The 19,456-nt window shown below is 42.8% G+C and overlaps 1 pseudogene; it reads right to left on the bottom strand.

The window, feature by feature from the left end:
• Positions 1-353: 353 nt before the first annotated feature.
• Positions 354-19,456, bottom strand: part of LOC131393771 (calicin-like) — a 52,861-nt pseudogene continuing 33,758 nt past the window's right edge.

Genomic DNA, 19,456 nt, shown 5'->3' with positions numbered 1-19,456 from the left:
TGAGGCTTCACAGATCTAAGCAACTGCTTTACCTGTCAGTCTAGCAGATGCCTGCGGGGTGACTACAGGGGACAGAACACGGGGTTTCCAGACACCATCTTGGCCAGTGCCTGGGAGATGCTCAATCCCACCCACCAGGGACTCCATTCCAGCCTCAGCTTGGATCCCTCCAGTGACAGAGTAGCCCTGAGTTTCCACCCACTGGGAGCAGCCCTAGCCCAGGATCTCCCCTTCAGGGCCAAACACACACTGAAGCACTAATTCGGAACCCACAGGCCATCTTCCTCTCTTTCTCTCTCTCATTAAATTGTGAATAATAATGCATTCAATTATTCTCCAAACTAAAAACTGGTTTAATTCCTTTGAAGAATCTTGCAAGGCAGCTTGGCTAGACAGCAGACAGGACAGTCAAGTCCCTCCGGTGGGAGAAACAGGGTCTTCCACCGGCCTGTCTTTTAGTCCAGCAAGTAGGCATTTGGATTGATGGTGCAGTCTTTTTTCTGAGCATTGCTGGCTGTGGTGACAACCCCACACACAAACACCCTGCCATCTCCGATGGATCATATAGCATGACACTCATCCAAGGGACAGTTGTTGGGCAAGAGAGGCAGTAAGATGGTCACCCTGTTGGCCTTGATCCTCTGCAAGTTGATTTCCATGCTCTGCCAGTGGCTGTGCACTCCGAGGATGTTGTCTTCATAAAAAGAGAGCAGGAGCTGGTGGTTGAACTCAATAGCGAAGGTGATACTCTAGACCACCTTGCCAGTGTTGGTGTCAAAGCAGTTCACCACCCTGACCCGGGAGATGGAACACTTTACCAAGCACTGCCCAGTGATGATGTACAGGTTCTGGTCATCCTTGGTGACCACGGCTCTGGCATCCATAGGGATGCCCATCTTCCCTGCCAGGCACCAGGCCTCCTTGCACTCATCATAACAATAGATGTCAGAGACATACTGTCCTGGGGCAATGCTCCCACCCAATGAGTACACTGCCCCCCACAGGTCACGATGGTATGGAAGACAAGCCCGATTGGCAGGTCAGGCAACTTGGTCCAGGAGTTGCCATCCACATCATACCGCCAAGCCATCTTCAGCCATGAAATCTGGTCAGTGGTGCCACCAGAGATGTAGATGTAGCCACCAGCAGAGGTGGCACTAAGTGCTGTTGCCTGATAGGGCATCTCTGAGAGCTTCAACCACAGGTTCTCCTGGATGATATAGGCAAACACTCCATTGTTGAACTTGCCCTGGGCCTTTTGGCTACCTAAGATGACCACCAAATCAAGCAGGACCCCCTTCTGCTGGTAGCTCCGCAGGCTAGATGGCCTCTCCTGCTTTTGTTCCACAAGGACACTCTCAATCAGGGTAGCGTGGGCTGAGCTGTTCTCCATGCCCCTCAATTTGTTGCTGGCAAATATCAGCGTCTTGTTGGAGACGGCGCTGAGATTAATGCAAGAGAAGAACTTCGTGAAATACTTCTCCCACTCATCCTTCCAGAAGTACATACCATTTATGTGTGCCCTGAGAGCCTGGTCCTTGTTGAGCACATGCAAGTTTTCATTTTGAAACAAGCAGCCAAAGATGGCAGGTGGACAGCACATGAAGCCCTCAGGCCTGGAGCCCTCAGGACTGGTCCAGTAGTGGAAGTTGTCACGAATGCCAGTGTAGGCCAAGTCTGATACCTCTTTGAGCCCAAACATCTCAGCCAAGACAAGTAGCACAAGCAGTTGACAGGGCTAATGGACTTAATCAAGAAGTCATTGCAGTGGTTTCGAAGGCATGGTGTATTGAAATACCTGCCCCCACAGAGGAGCTCATCCACGTTCTGCTCCAAGATCACCACCTTGCTGCTGCAGAAGTAGTCCAGGAGCTGGTCCACTGTGGCTGGACTCAGGTAGTTGGGGTCAAGGGTGATAAAGAGCTCATCGGTGGTCTTCACATCACCTCTAGAGGTGAGGCTCTTCACTACTGGAGAGACATTGTGATGTGCATAAAAGACATGGCGGTCCACAGTCAGGGCCATGTCCCTGTACTCTTTGCATTTCCTCTGCTCATTCAGTTTCTGCAGTAGGAAGCTGTCGTAGTTTTTCTCAGTGAATTCCCATTTAATGGTGCTTCTTGTTGGCTGAAGCAGAAGATCAGCAGCAGGTACTGGAGAAAAGACTTTCATAGGCAATTGGGATTCAGATTGATGGTTGTTGGCAGAGAAGTTTATTGGGGAGGAGTAGTGGGTGGGAGAGACGATGATGTCATAGAGTCAATGAGGTCATCACAATGCAGGTCCCCCTGAGGCCTTTCTCAGATGCTCAGTGCTTTCTCCCCTCTGATGGTTCCAACCTGCCGAGGCCAGATACCCTAACAGGACCTAGTGCCAAAGACCCAGAGCTCAGGAGGGAACTCAGAGATGGGTTGCGACTGCCTCCTGAGACCTTCAAACCTCTGTTCAAGGCTGCTTCTGGAATGTCAGAACCAGTTGGGCAGGGGATGGTGTAAAGAGGGATAAGGGCAAGCTGGGGGAAGGAAAGAGATTATTAGACCATCTAGAAGAATCCTCCCATTGTACAAGAGGGAAACTGAGGCCCAGACAAGAGAAGGGACTTGCCCATGATCACACAGCCAGTTGGAAGTAGAGCAGGGCCTGGAAGCCAAGCCTTCTGTAACTTAGTACTCTTTCCACCCTTCCAGGAAGCTGAAACCTGTCCACCATGGTGACCCTGCTGGTATTTGAAATCCTGGTGGCATAGCTTTCAGCTTCACAGCAACATGCAGCCACCACAGTATGACAACCAGATGGGTGGTGTGGTTCCCTGAGTGGGAAACGAACTCATAGTGACAGGTGTTGAGAGTGCTGAATCTTAACTACTAGACCACCAAGGCTGGCAGAATTGGTTTATGACGTGTTATTTCGTTAACACAAATGGTATTAATCACTCTATTACTTTCTGCAAACTTTTTTCCACCATTTTCAGTTCAGTTATAGAAGAATGCTCAAGAAGCCATGATTCTCCTCAAGGTTATTTACACTCTACCTCAGTGGCTCTCAAAATATGCCCCTCCCCCCAGCTGTATTAGCATCTCCTAGGAGTTTGTTTAAAATGCAAAGTATCAGGCCCCACCCTAGTGAGGTGAATGAAAAGCTCTGGATGCAGGGCCCAGTAAACTCCCTTTTAACCAGCCCTCCAGGCGACTGTTATACAGGCCAAATTTTGAGAACCACTACTCCACCTCCTGGCTACTCAAAACTACCTCACCATCATCTGTGCCCTTGCTAGAACTCTGCATTTTAACAAGAACCAGGTGACACATACGTAAATTAACGGGTGAGAAGCGCTGGTCTATCTCAGAGCTGTAAACCTAACCCGAATTCATATTACCTACACCCCCACACACACAGAGTATCTATGAGTGGTTTCTGAGGGTGGGAAGGGGGAAGGCCAGTGGAAAGAGCCATGGTTAGGCTCTTTTAATCTCTTTGAATTTGAATCTATCACTCCTGTGGGAAAAACATCACTGCATGCCCTAGTTAGGCAGAGCATGTTAGCAGTGCCATCTTTTGTTCGTGACAGACAGCACATAACTGATACTGGCTCAACACAAGGTTGACATAAGGGAAGCCATATTGTTGAAAAGAAGCCATGTTGTAACTTTGAATGACCTCTGACTAACTAACTCAGCTGGATATGCACCCTCCAGGAGACCTAACTGCTCTGTAGATTTTACAACCCCTCCTTGTGTATGTACCTCCCAGCTGTGATAACATGATAACATGTTAACTTTGTTCGAGTTCCTTAGGAATGTGATGACTCCTGGACAGAGAGTCTATCTGGTGTGACCACTCCTAGTCTGGAACACCAGAGGGTCAACATTTCTAACTCCCTCCCCTGTATCTCACTGGCCTATATAACTGCTTCAAGATTCTGTGCCCCTTTAAGATGGTTCTTTTGGACATTAGTCAATCATCTTCCCCCTTGCTAGCAAGCTGTAATAAAATGCCCTTTCTCTGCCACCATCTTGCCTCTTGACGACTGGCTTTTGTCTTGCGGTGAGCAGATCATGCTCGTTGTGCAGTAACATAACTACCGTTAATCCTGGAAATATATTGCTCTTAGGTGTCAGTGTTATTTCATAAGTTTTCACTTTTCTTTAAAAATAAGTGAATTTCAATTTTAATCCTAGGCATAATAAAATTATATAAGACTAGCTAACCTTTGTTCGTATCACCAATATTGTAGTGGGAATCTACCATTTTAAAACAAACCAAGGGGATACACCTTCTCTGTTCTAACAAAGGTACCTTTACCTCAACAAGTGCATCTACCCTCAACTTCCATGCTGCAGCCTCCACCTCTGTACAGCTCGTGAGGAGGGGAAAATGTCCCCAGAACTCCACCTTTAACTCCCTGCAGCCTCTCAAAGGCTCAGAAATTTTCTTTGATAACCTGCACCCTAAGGCCCCTGCCTCAACCTCTCCCTTTGCTCTTCTCTCATTTTCCTCCATTGAGTCTCAGGTCTGTCCTGAGTCGACTGTGAACATGCTGACTGTCTCAGGAAATCTGTCAGGTGAACTACATACACATTTGTGCCTGAGAATCAGTCTCCCTGCTCAATCCTGCCCGACTCAGCCCAGTACCAAGATCTGCTTTTTTAAGGCAGTTCCAGTTTCACTTCTAGTTCCTCCCAGGCTAGGGCCCCGCCCAACGCAACAGAGCTGCCCTCTGAGCTTTCCTAACCCAGGAAGTAGCCTGGTCACTTCTGTGGGGCCCATACCCAATTTGACTAGCCTCTCTCCCTTCTTAAGGCAATCTCGGAATCAAAATTTCTAAAGCCCTTTTCAACTTTATAACTTTTCTTCCATAGAAGCAAAGACTTTTAATCAAGCCTTAAAATAAATGTGGGCCTTGGGTTTTTAATTATATAGTATTGGGAAAAATAATGGAAGTATTCTATCAAAACAATTGTGCCCCTCCCTCTTCTCAGAAGCCAGCTAGGGATGATGGCTCCAAGCCTGAAACTCCCACTCCTTTTTGCTGAGCTCATTGGGAATGTCAGGGAGTGATGTTTGGGGAGCAGAGTAGTGGGAGGGAGAAGGGCATTGTCTGGACTTGACCAATTTACATCCATTTGTGCCCCCATCTCTATACTCCTAATATACTTTATACAGGCCCCTCTTATGGGTCTTAGCAACCCACCCCAGCCTAAATTATATGAACTCTTTTCTGGGATATTTGACAATGAAGGAAGCATTTCTACAGTTTCTCAGGAATCACCCTGTAAATATTAATAATTGCAATAAGGATAAAAGAAGAGAACTTTAAGTGTAAGTATTTACAAACACTCTGCCTGCTCCCTTTACCCTCTAATCAGGAGCGTAACAGAAGCTGAGAGCAGGCCAGACCAATTTCCAGGAGAATGAATGGGAGCAGGGAAGGGGGAGGAGGGAAATTGGTCGAGGTTGGGGGTGGGAATAGATGGAGGAAATCAAAAGAGCTCTCACCCTAAGGAGTGGAACTCTGGGGACAGAACCTTGTAATGACGATTTTCATTAAATAATTGTATGCTTTGCAATATAATTCCCCTCTTGTTTTCAAGGGCATTTAGTGAAGACTTACACTGCTTTTCAACGCTTTTTTAGAGACTCATTTGCGTTTCTCTTGGATGCATGACTGACCTAATTTTGTCCTCAAAGTGACAAGGTACATTCCAGTTAAGTAACAATAATTTTAATGCTACTACTACTATGAATAGCAATTTATTGAGTGCCTATAATATTCCAGGTCCAGACACTTTTTTAATCTCCTTCATTGCATCTAATTTTTTTCTAATCAATTGCAAGTAATTTCATGTGATTGTTGATTCATAGACTATTGGAGTTACACTCTATTCCTGGAGTCATAAGCTCATTTGTCTACAGGGATCTGGCTCTAGTGAAGTGGGCTGTGCTTAACAGCAGAACATTGACATTGACCATGGGATCAGGGGATACAAGGGAGGAACAGACTGGTCAATGGAGAGTCACTGCCCCAGAGAGTTGCTGCTTCGTCACAGCCAATTTTTGCCCTGAGGAAACGTGGCCTCGTTGTTATGGGATCCTGTGTAATTTTCCCCAGAGAAGTCAGAAATGTGTTTTCATATATTCCAAATTTCTAAATTTTCTGTTCTCTTTGAAAAAGTTTAAATATAAATCTTTAGGGTGACTAGTTTGTGGCCTCTGTCTATTAAAATGGACCGAAGAAGAAAAGATAAAATTAACGTCCTTTGGTCAGAAAAGCTAAGTCACTTGGCTCTTGAGGAAAAAAAAAAGGAGACCAGATGAGGACAGCGTTTGTTGCAAGGTTTCTGTGGAAACTTGCTTTCTTTATCACCCAGTTTGCACACTTTTACGTCTATAGTTCTCTAACTCCACTGCTGGATTTCCCAAAAGGAAACTGGGCACTGGATGGGGATGACACAGTGAAATCATAAAGAAAAGTGCTCAGATTTAAAAGATAGGCTGTGCTCCAGCTAAGTGAGGCAACCAACTCTGTTCTGGGCTTCCCCACATTTCCCGTTATAGCGATTTCTGGGACTGGTTCCCACTGGGTGTCCAGAGGAGAAATCCACTTGTTATGATCCTTCCACCTGCACAGTGCACTCTTGTTGAGTTCTGTGTTCTAAGGCCAGAGGGAGGGTTGGGGTGGAGGAAGGGAAGGAGAGTCAGGGGAGAGTGGGATGTTTATATTCTCAGACTCAAATAACGTCAAGTAGGGATGGACCTTAGGTAGCATTCTAGTCCAATTTTTTTTTTATTGTGAAAATTTGTTGTACATTGTTCTTTGTCAGTCACCATATAAATGCATCCCTCTACCCCTTGTGCCCACCCCCCACCCCCCTTGCCCCTGGTAACCACCAAACAGTTCTATCTGTCCGTGTGTTGGTTTATCTTCCACATATGAGTGAAATCATGCAGTGTTTGTCTTTCTCTTTCTGGCTTATTTCGCTTAACATAATACCCTCCAGGTCCATCCACATTGTTGTAAATGGGACGATTTTGTCTTTTTTTACGGCTGAATAGTGTTCCATAGTATATATATATGCCACATATTCTTATCCAATCATCAGTTGAGGCACACTTGGGTTGCTTCCATGTCTTGGCTATAGTGAATAATGCTGCAATGAACATAGGGGCGCATAAGCCTCTTTGGATTGTTGATTTCAGGTTCATTGGGTGGATACCCAGTAGTGGGATAGCTGGGTCATAAGGTATTTCTATTTTTAATTTTTTGAGGAATCTCCATACTGTTTTCCATAGAGGCTGCACCAGTTTGCATTCCCACCAGCAGTGGATAAGGGTTCCCATTTCTCCACAGCCTCTCCAGCATTTGTTATTTTTTGTCTTGGTGATTATAGCCATTCTAATGGGTGTAAGGTGATATCTTAGTGTGGTTTTGATTTGCATTTCCCTGATAATTAATGATGTTGAGCATGTTTTCTTGTGCCTATTGGCCATCTGTATATCTTCTTTGGAGAAGTGTTCGTTCATTTCCTCTGCCCATTTTTTGATTGGGTTGTTTGTTTTTTTGCTGTTCAGTTGCATGAGTTCTTTATGTATTATGGAGTTTAATCCCCTTGTCAGATATATGGTTTGCAAATATTTTTACCCAGCCGGTGGGTTGCCTGTTCATGTTCATCCTGGTTTCATTTGCCTTCTAGAAGCTCTTTAATCTGATGAAGTCCCACTTGTTTATTTTTACTTTTGTTTCCCTTGTCTGAGTAGACATGGAATTCGAAAAGATCCCTTTATGGCCGATGACAAACAGTGTACTATCTATATTTTCCTCCAGGAGTTTTATAGTTTCAGGTCTCACCTTCAGGCCTTTGATCCATTTTGAGTTAATTTTTGTGAATGGTGAAAGAAGATGGTCTACTTTCATTCTTTTGCAAGTGGCTGTCCAGTCTTCCCAGCACCATTTATTGCAGAGACTTTCCTTTCTCCATTGTATGTTCTTGGCTCCTTTGTTGAAGATTAGCTGCCCGTAGATGTGAGGTTTTATTTCTGGGCTTTCAATTCTGTTCCATTGACCTGTGTGTCTGTTTTTGTACCAGTACCATGCTGTTTTAATTACTATCGCTTTGCAGTATGTTTTGAAGTCAGGGACTGTGATGCCTCCAGCTTTGTTCTTTTTTCTCAGGATTGCTTTAGATATTTGAGGTCTTTGGTTGCCCCATATGAATTTTAGTATTCTTTGTTCTATGTCTGTGAAGAATGTCCTTGGGATTCTGATTGGGATTGCATTGAATCTATAGATTGCTTTAGGTAGTATGGACATTTTAACTACATTTATTCTTCCAATCCATGTGCATGGAATATTTTTCCATTTCTTTATGTCATCATTGATTTCACTCGATAATGTCTTATAGTTTTCTTTGTACAGGTCTTTCACTTCCTTGGTTAAATTTACTCCTGGATATTTTATTCTTTTTATTGCAATTGTAAATGGAATTGTCTTTTTGAGTTCTCTTTCTGTTAGTTCATTGTTGGTATATAAAAATGCAACTGATTTCTGTAAGTTGATTTTGTACCCTGCAACTTTGCTGTAGTTGTTGATTATTTCTGATAGTTTTCCAATGGATTCTTTAGGGTTTTCTATATATAAGATCATGTCATCTGCAAACAGTGAGTTTCACTTCTTCGTTGCTTATTTGTATTCCTTTTATTCCTTTTTCTTGCCTAATTGCTCTGGCCAGAACCTCCAGTACTGTGTTGAATAAGAGTGGTGCGAGTGGGCACCCCTGTCTTATTCCTGTTTTCAGAGGGATGGCTTTCAGTTTTTCCCCATTGAGTATGATGTTGGCTGTGAGTTTGTCATATATGGCCTTTATTATGTTAAGGTACTTTCCTTCTATACCCATTTTGTTGAGAGTTTTTATCATAAACAGATGTTGGCTCTTGTCAAATGCCTTTTCTGGGTCTATTGAGAGGATCATATGGCTTTTATTCCTCATTTTGTTAATGTGGTGTATCACATTGATTGATTTGTGGATGCTGAACCATCCCTCTGTCCCTGGTATAAATCTCACTTGATCATGATGTATGATCTTTTTAATGTATTGCTGTATTCGGTTTGCCAATATTTTGTTGAGGATTTTTGCGTCTATGTTCATCAGGGATATTGGTCTGTAGTTTTCCTTCTTAGTATTGTCTTTGTCTGGTTTTGGTATCAGGGTGATGTTGGCCTCATAGAATGTGTTGGGAAGTGTTCCATCTTCCTCTATTTTTTGGAATAGTTTGAGAAGGTTAGGTATTAAATCATTGAATCTTTGGTAAAATTCTCCAGAGAAGCCATCCTGTTCTGGACTTTTATTTTTTGGGAGGCTTTTGATTACTGTTTCAATCTCTTTACTTTTGATTGGTCTATTCAGGTTCTCTATTTCTTCTTGATTCAGTTTTGGGAGGTTGCATGAGTCTAAGAATTTATCCATTTCTTCTAGGTTATCCAATTTGTTGGCATATAGTTTTTCATAGTATTCTCTTATAATCTTTTGTATTTCTGTGGTATCTGTTGTAATTTCTCCTCTTTTTATTTCTAATTTTATTTAATTGAGCCTTCTCTCTTTTTATCTTGGTGAGTCTGGCTGAGAGTTTGTCAATTTTGTTTATCTTCTCAAAGAACCGGCTCTTTGTTTCATTGATCCTTTCTGCTGTTTTTATTTCAATTTCATTTATTTCTGCTCTGATTTTTATTATTTCCCTCCTTCTGCTGACTTTGGGCTTTGTTTGTTCTTCTTTTTCTAATTCTGTTAGGCATAGTTTGAGGTTGCTTATTTGGGCTTTTTCTTGTTTGTTGAGGTGGGCCTGTATTGCTATGAGTTTCCCTCTCAGGATCACTTTTGCTGCATCCCATATGAGTTGGTACTGTGTATTTTTGTTTTCATTTGCCTCCAGATATGCTTTGATTTCTCCTTTAATTTCAACAATGATCCATTGGTTGTTTAGTAGCATGTTGTTGAGTCTCCATAGCTTTGTCACTCTCCCAATTTTTTTCTTGTAGTTGATTTCTAGCTTCACAGCATTATGGTTGGAAAAGATGCTTGTTATGATTTCAATCTTCTTAAATTTATATAAGCATGTCTTGTTTCCCAACATATGGTCTATTCTTGAGAATGTTCCATGTGTACTTGAGAAGAATGTGTAATCTGCTGTGTTTGGATGGAGTGTTCTATATATATCTATTAAGTCGATCTCATCAAGTTTTTTGTTTAAGTTCATTATTTCCTTATTGATTTTCTGTCTGGATGATCTAGCCATTGATGAAAGTGGGGTGTTAAGATCCCCTACTATTATTGTGTTGTTGTTAATATCTCCTTGTAAGTTTGTTAATAGTTGCTTTATGTACCTTTGTGCTCCTGTATTGGGTATACATATATTTAAAAGTGATATGTCTTCTTGGTGGCGTGTCCCTTTTATCATTATATATTGCCCCTCTCTGTCTCTCATTACCTGTTTTATCTTGAAGTCTACTTTGTCTGGTATAAGTATGGCAACACCTGCTTTCTTTTGTTTGCCAATGGCTTGGAGTGTTGTCTTCCATCCTTTCACTCTGAGCCTGTGTTTGTCTTTAGAGCAGAGATGTGTTTCCTGAGGCAGCATATTCTTGGGTCTTGTTTTTTAATCCATCCCACTACTCTGTGTCTTTTGATTGGAGAGTTCAGTCCATTTACATTTAGGGTAATTATTGATATATGAGGGCTTATTGTTGCTATTTTATCACTCTATTTCCAGTTCTTTTGCATTTCTTTTGTTTCTCGTCTTATGTGTTTCGGACTACCAATTTGGTTTGGTAGTTCTGTAAGGAGGTTCTCTTGGTTTACTCTGCCTTTATCATGTGTGATTCTGTTCTGATTGTTTGGTTAGTGTTTACTATGAGGTTTGTATAAAAAATCTCATGGATCTGATAGTCCATTTTCTGATGACATCTTATTACCTTAGACTAACTCGATTCAATCCCTTTCATCTTCCACTTCTAAGTTATTGTCACATCCTATTCCTTCTTGTGTTGTGAGTTTGTGTTTAACACGATGAGCTTATATTATTTTTTGGTGCTTACCTTCTCTTGATCTTTGGTTTTATAATTAAGTGTTTGCTAATCTATTCTGATAGAGAGCTGCAATTTTTCCCGTTTTGTCGACCTATTTTCCTCCTTGTTCAAAACTTTGAATCCCCCTTCTCTTTTTTTTCTCAGGCATGAGGGTCTTCTTGAGAACTTCTTCTAGTGGGGGTCTCGTGGCGATGAACTCCCTTAGCTTTTGTTTACCTTGGATAGTTATTATTTCTCCATCCTATCTGAAGGATATTTTTGCTGGATAGAGTATTCTTAGCTGAAAGTTTTTGTCCTCCAGAGTTTTGAATATATCATTCCAGTCTCTCCTAGCCTGTAAACTTTCTGTCAAGAAATCGGCTGAGAGCCTGATAGGAAATCCTTTGTACGTTGTTTTTTCTCTCTAGCTGCCCTTAATATTTTTTCTTTGATGTTGACTTTTGCTAGCTTTACTACTATATGCCTTGGAGAGGGTCTTTTCATGTTGATATATTTAGGAGATCTATTGATTTCATTCACTGGTATTTCCAGCTCCTTCCCCAGGTTTGGGAAGTTCTCAGCTATTATTTCTTTGAACAAGTTCTCTGCTCCTTTTTCCCTCTCTTCTCCCTCTGGAGTACCCATAATCCTTATGTTGGATTTCCTAATTGAGTTGGATATTTCTGGGAGAGTTTCTTCATTTCTTTTTAGTCTTAGTTCTCTTTCCTCCTCCATCTGGAGCATTTCTGCATAGCTGTCCTCAATATTGTTAATTCTTTCCTCCATATTGTCAGCCCTGATACTTAAGGCTTCCAGATTTGTCTTTATCTCCTCTACTGTGTTTTTCATCTCTAAGATTTCTGATTGGTTTTTCTTTATAGTTTCAATCTCTTTTGTGAAGAAACTCCTGATTTCATTGAATTGTCTGTCTGTGTTTTCTAGTATTTCATTAAACTTTTTTATGATGGCTATTTTGAATTCTCTGTTATTAAGGTTATACACTTCTGTGCTTTCTGGGTTGACTTTTGGGCACTTTTCATTTTCCTTTTGGTCTGGAGATTTAACATAGTTTTGTATAATGCCTGTCAGCGTTGGCTTATTTTTCCTCATAGTGAAAATATATGGTTGCAGTTTCCTTTTGCTGCCTAGCTGGTGGTTAAGGGATGTGAATTCTGGCTCACCTTGATCCGCGCGTGCTCTGTCGGCCTGTGGCTGAGCTGAGGCATGGCTGAGCAGAGGCTGCTGGGGGTGAAGTGTGGGAACAGCTGGAGCTGGAACGTGGGAACAGCTGGGACTGGAGCACAGCTAGGCGGAAGCAGCTGGGCCTTGGGTGCTGGTGGGTTGAAGCAGCTGCAGCTGAAGCATGGCTGGGCTGAAGAAGCTGGAACTGGAATGTGGCTGGGCCAAAGTTGCTGGTGCCGAGTAAGCTGAAGCCTGAGCACAGCCAAGCCAAAACCGCTGGAGCCAGGGGTGGGGGTGGGGGGATGTGGGGGGGAGGTTGAGCTGAAGGAGCTGGGGGCAGGGCACAGTCGAGCTGATGCAGCTGGGGCCCAGGCACAGTCTAGCCAAAGGAGCTGGGGCCGTGGTGCGGTGGAGCTGGGGCAGCTGGGGCCGTGTTGCGATCTAGCTGGAGCAGCTGGGTCTGTGGCATGGTGGGTCCTAAGCTGCCACCACCTCTGGTGTGGGGCCGCGGGCACGCCGTTCGGCTGTTGGGGCCCAGGCGCCTTGGGGCAGCTGCCTCTGGGGGTGGGATGTGGTTGCCCTGCTGCTGCTGGTGGGGCCTGGGTGTCTGGGGGCTGCTGCCTCTGGGGGCAGGGCACAGGCACACTGTGCCGCTGGTGGGGTCCAGGCATCTGGGGACCACTGCCTTTGGGGGCGGGGCCGGGCTGAAGCGCCTGTGCTGAAGCAACCGGTGGGTGGGGCGGGTGGGGGAGGGGTGCTTACTTTTGCCTCCCTCATCTCAGAAGTCTCTCACCTTGTTGTCCCTCTCTGATCTCCTGAGGACCTGGCTTGTGGAAAGTACCCTCAAGGCAGTTTCGCTTCCTCTGTAGGGGGATTCCCCATGGGCTGTGAGGGGTCTTGGAGACTGCCGGTTTTCCCTCGGAGAGCCTTGCCTCCCCGCCTCTCTGAGCCGCGTGGTCTCAATCTCAGGGTCACAGTCCTTGGGGAAGGATGGGAGCTCTTCTTACATCCTTCCACTTGCTCTGGAGATTCCAGCACTTCAGTCCTCAGGTGTATGGCTGCCTGGGTGCCTCAGACGTCCCCTGTGTTGTGTGTATGGCTTCTGCTGGAATATGAATGTAGTTTTTATTGTGCCTTAGAGGGGGAGAATTCAATGGGGGAAGCTCACTCCACCATGATGCCGATGTCACCTAGTCCAATTTTTAAAACTCCTTTCTTTCTCTACATTAAAAAGTTAAGATATACTGTGCTAATAGATTGCTATAAATAGAAACTAGACATTCCTTCCTCTCCTGCCTTCATTTGCAGATGGACAGACAAGCTCACAGAGGGAAGTGACTATGCAGTGTCATCTAGTTAGAGTGCAGGGGAAGTTTTCATGGAGAAAGACACTGAGACAGAGTAGGACTGTTTCCCATAGAAAGGCAGGAGGCTGCAATGTTGAGGAGAATCTTTATTCAATTATCTCTTTTTATATCTGAGAAGAGACTGGAAAGTAAAACAAAAAGACTAGGGCTGTCTTTTTAAAAAAATATTGAGATCCAGCTATTCCACTGCTGGGTATTTTTCCAAAGAACTTGAAAACACCAAAGCGTAAAGATACATGCACCCCTGTGTTCATTGCAGCGTTATTCACAATAGCCAAGACTTGGAAGCAACCTAAGTGCCCATCAAGGGACGAATGGATAAAGAAGATGTGGTATATATACACAGTGGAATACTACTCTGCCATAAGAAACGATGAAATCCAGCCATTTGTGACAACATGGACGGACATTGAGGGTATTATGCAAAGTGAAATAAGTCAGAGGGAGAAGGTCAAATACCATATGATTTCCTTCATTAAGTAGTAGATAATAAAAACAATAAACAAACACATAGAGACAGAGATTGGATTGGTGGTTACCAGAGGGGAAGCGGGGAGGGAGGAGGGCAAAAGGGATAATTCGGCACACGTGTGTGGTGATGGGTTGTAATTAGTATTTGGGTGGTGAACGTGATGTAATCTATGCAGAAATAGAAGTATAATGATGTACACCTGAAATTTATACAATGCTATAAACCGATGTTACTGCAATAAACAAAAAATTTAAAAAATGTAAAAAAAAATAAAATAAAATATATTGAGTGCTTATTAAGGTAACTCAGAGCACCTTATTAAGGTGCTCAGAGCTTTGTATACTTTTTCACTTAAACCTTACCACCCCCATGGGAGGGAGGTATAGTTATTCTCACATTAGAAATGAGGAAACTGGGGAACCAGAGTGCTACTTCACTTGCCCGATGTCACACTGCTAGAAACGTGGAGTCACCAGAATCCAGGTCTCTCTGACTCTCAACTTTCAATCTCATATGTCACCTGTGTAAATTAAAAACAGGTGCCTCTGCCTCTGGGCACATGAATCCCTGCACCGGAGCTCCTGGACATAGGGGACATTCTGCTGTGCATTGGCTGTGCATTCTGCTCCAAGCTCATGGCCCTCAACCACTATGCAATATAGTATAGCAAAAGAATGATGATATTTTCGTTATAAGTGTGTACTAATTCTGCAAATTGTCTCTTTCCATTTTTATTCTGAAGTGAGAGAATGGGGAATAGAGACATAGTACCTGCTGAGATACTGTGAGAGGCAGATACAAGAAAAGGGAAGAGTCATGCTGCTCAGACACAATGGCACCGTATCTTGGTCAGCAATGATCTGGGTTCTGGGGCTATCTTCCACCATAAGCCAGCTGTGTGACTTGGGTCTTGGTTTTCTCATCTGTAGAGTGGTACAAAGAAGGGATGGGACCAAATGAATTATGAGGTTCCTTCCAGCCCTGAGGTCTGTGGTTCCAAGAATGGACAGAGGTACCCAGTGGGGAGATGTTTTAAAATCCACCAGAAACCTAACAAGCAAAAGAGAAGAGACTCTTATGAAGAGTAGAAGACAGGCAGACTACAGAGATCATCTAGTCCGGTATCGGAAACATCGAAAAGTGGTATCTAGGCTCTGCTGAAATGAGGCTTTTCCCCTGAGATGGCATTGTTGGCCAGTTCTGATGGCTAGAATTCCTTGTAGTGATTCAAGGTTGCTTTCTTAGTCGTGGCTGTGCCATGGGGACCACACAGCCTGTTCCAAATACACTTCCTCAAGATAGGTCTTCAAATATTGGAAAATAGTGAGTATGTCTCCCCAGAGTTATCTCTTCTCCAGGCTAAATGTCCTCTGGACTGCCTTCCATCCCTCAAAGGGCATGGCTTCACATCCCTTGACCCAGGTGCATTCATTCAATAAACGTTAATCAAGCACATCACGTGTGCCAGGTTCTGTGGGAGTAACTGGAAATGCAGAAGGTGAATAAACACAGTCCCAGCACTCGAGGGGCTTATCATCTAATGGGAATGACAGACAAACAGAGAAGCTCATTGCACCAACCCTAGTAGAAGGTATGTAAATACAGTGGGAGTCCAAGAGGAGACAGTCAGTTCCACCCACGAGGTCAGGAAGGCTTCGTGCAGGAGGTGAGGCTTCTGTCTCTGTAGATCACGCAGATTATCTTCCTCTTCATCTGAGGACTTTACCTCCTTCTGCCTTTCCTTGGCATTTCTCTAACACACCCTCTTGGATTGTTACGTTTCCAGAAAACTTTTAAAAATATATTCATCTGCCACCTTAGGAATGTTTTCTTAAGAAGAAAATCTAGCAGCTTGTGACAAGAATGACTATTTCAGCCCATAAAGTCTGAAGCAAATTCACCAGCTCCCATTCTTCTTACAGTCCCTCCAACCTGGCCTCCTCTCTCTCATCATTCTGCTCTTTTTCTTCCTCTCTCTTTCAGTCTTTCTCTCACTCTCCTTTAAAGGCATTTTTACATCCTCATAGTTATTCCTCACAACACAGCTTTTTTAATAAGCTCAAAGGGGTTAAGTGACTCGGCAGATGACACCAGCTGGGAAGTGGCGGAAGCAGGATTTGAACCTAGCTCTTCTGACAAATATTCACGTTCAGTTACAGGAGAAGAGGTCACAGCGTGTCTACCTGACCCTTTGCAAATCCAAGAGTGCATATTTGAAAACAGAATCATCTCTGTGACACGCCAAAACTCAGGCCCAACTCTCCCGTCTAGTTGCCCACTATCCTTCCCAAATAAAATATCCTCTCCTAACTGCTTTTAACCTGTTTCTGCTACATGTACATATATCCAGCTATTCAATCATCACTTTCACATTAAAGAGTTGTCTTCTCATAATGTCCTGAGTAGGTGGATTGGTCGAAGTCCTTTATCTTATCTTGGAGTGATACGGCATGATATAATATAAAAGATTTTCTTAAACTTTACTAATTTGCATACCACTTTCATGATTTTTACCACATTTTTGTACCAGTTACACTACTTTTTAAAAACATTTTAGTCTTAATTCATTCACCTTTTTGACTTAAATTTTAAGGAAACTTTAGATCACTATATAATATCCTTATCCATAAAATCAAAGTTTGATGTGCTTTTTATGTTTCCTAAACATTAAAATAAGTGCATAATTATCAGTACCTTTAACGTTTGTCCTGCACTACTTAAAATAATCTCAGGAGCATGTCAGTGAAACCAGGGCTGCTGCATGCAAAACTCGAAGGGTGCCATCCGCATCATGGTCATGTCAAAGCTGCTCAGGGCACAGCCTGTGGTTGTACACGTTAGCCCTGAGTAAACCTGGGGAACTCTAAGAAATAGTGGAAAATAGAAGGAGTACTTAGTGGGAGCCTGTAAACCTGTGCCCTAGCCCTGGCACTGCCACTGATTTGCTGTGTAACCGCAGGCAGATCCTTCCACCTCTCTGGACCCCAGCTTACAGATCTGAAAAATGAGGGGGTTGGATTGGAAGAGCTGTCACAGCCACTTTCAGTTGTTATAATCCTTCTTTTGAGTAACTCTAGTCATTTTGGACATCATTCTGAGCCATTCCTTAGCTTTTAATCCCACAAGAAAGCCTTGCTATCATTGTAATTCAGCCAGATACAGTGGGTACTTACAGACCGAGGAAAAGAATTTTCTTTGCCCCTGTGCTCGGGAGATAAGATCAGGCAAGTCTTCCAAGATGGGGTTCATGTTGGGCAAGAGGGCAGCTCCAGGCAAAATTGTGGGTTTGATGTTATTATACAAAGTCACATGTTATCACTACAGTTATAAATATTGCTATTTGTGAACTTTTTTTCCCTCTTGACTAAACAGTAAACTCTTTGAAGGCAGGGGCTGAAATCCTCACAGTGCCTTAATGCTGTAGGATCTCAGTAAATGTTTGAAAATGAGAAGGGGAAGGAGAGGAAGCAGAAAGGAGAAAAGGGAAGAAAAGAAGGGAAAGGAAGGAGAGGGGACCGGGGGCTTACACTTTTATTACTTAGAATAAGCTAAATCATTTTGGTTCATTACAGGAGTGACACTAGATGTGAAGGGGGAATATTTCACTATTTCTGCTCACTGTCTTAATTTTCAAGAATACATTATTTCATATAGTAGAAATGGCATGTAGGGTGTTTTTCTAATCCTTTCACCACAGTTAAGACTATTTTGAGATTCCTCTCACGTATCTTTGATCTATTACCCTATTTAAATGATTTACATGCAATGCTAATTATTACATATTTCCATTGATTTATTCATTTATTTCAAAATTACTTTTGAGTCCCTGCTATGTGTCAGGAACCATGCTAGATATTGCTGAAAATGTAATGATGAATAAGATATAGTTCATGACTTCAAATTTTTATAGGCTATTATGGGAGACAGACAGGTAAATTAGAATAGACCCTTGACATTTGTGAATTACTATTCATCGTTTCAGCTATTCAATTCACAAACAGCCTCAAAGATCCATGACATGAATTTAATTGTAATGAGAATAGTTATACTGATATTGTGGGCTATTGACAGGATTAACTGAGATAGTGCATTTTTAAACACCTAGCGTGAATTTGAATCAAGAGCACTGTAAGAATCTCATACAGGAGGGGCTCACTTGGCTAGCCCAGCCAAACATAGGTGAGCAACTGGGATGGGTTTAAGGAGGAGGGAAATATGGGTAGAATATCCCATTCTCCAAATTTGGGGGAGGGAAAACATTTCTTGTAACCAATAAGAATACAGTAGACCATGAAAAAATACATGAAATCAGCTGTACGAATTGTAAAACATAAGTCACAGTCCAAGTTCTTGAGTGACACTATTTAAAAAAATCACAAACTATTTACCAAGATTGAAGAGAAGAAGCGTGAGCACACTGGTGTAAATCCAGCAAAGATCACTCCCCCTGCTGTCTCCACCTGGATGACATCCTTTTTCCCTGTCTGCACAAATGTAGTTGTTCATATCAATACTTGCACAGCTTTGCATCTCTTAGAACACAAATTTATGACTCATTTTTTAACTGTCAATCTTTATTAACTCTGATGACATTATTTGAAATTGTCAAAAGAAAACTTTTTTCTTTTTTCATTTTTGCTCCCTGGCCTCCCTACAGTGGCCATGTTCTGAGCAGCCTCTGTGTTCTATCCATTTGTCTCTCTCTTTCAGCTCTTACTGGTTTCTCCCGCCATTGCCTCTTTCTCACCTCCTCAGAATTGTTTGGTGAGGTTAGTCAGGTGGAGTTAGCGTCTCGGAGATTGGAGAAAACAATGGTGTCCTAGTGTGTCTGAAGCTTCAGGACCTTAGACAGCAACATGCATGCCGCCCCCCCCCCCCCCCGCATTTAAACACTCTCATCATGCTATGCCTACGCAGCCAATAACGAACAGTAATCCTAACTGTGTGTGTGTCAGGGACCTGATATAAGACTCAATATGATAAGTGTTATCCTAGCAGAATAAACAAAGTGCTGTAGGAGAACCAAGGAGGGAGAGATTGAATCTTCCTAAAGAACCTGGGACAGTTTCATGTAGAAGGTGACATGATACTGCGACCTCAGAGAATAATAGTCATAGTATCCAGCTGTTTGAGCTAAAAGCGATCTCAGTTGTCATTTTATACAATTTTAGTGTGAAAAAAGTTTTGCTTAGTGTATCAAGATTAGGATTGGCTGCATATAACAGAAAACCTAAGGAAATAACTTAAAAAACAAGGTAGAGGTTTGTTTCTGTCATGTAAAAGAAGCCCAGAGACAGTCAATATAGAACTCATATGGAGACTTCACAGTCATTAGAGACCCAAGATCCCTATGTCTTTCTCTTCCACTATCTTTAGTGG

Source organism: Diceros bicornis, chromosome 28, assembly GCF_020826845.1.
Source record: "Diceros bicornis minor isolate mBicDic1 chromosome 28, mDicBic1.mat.cur, whole genome shotgun sequence".
NCBI lineage: Eukaryota > Metazoa > Chordata > Mammalia > Perissodactyla > Rhinocerotidae > Diceros > Diceros bicornis.
Note: the sequence above shows the minus strand (reverse complement) of the source record. Positions and strands in the feature narration are given on the sequence as shown.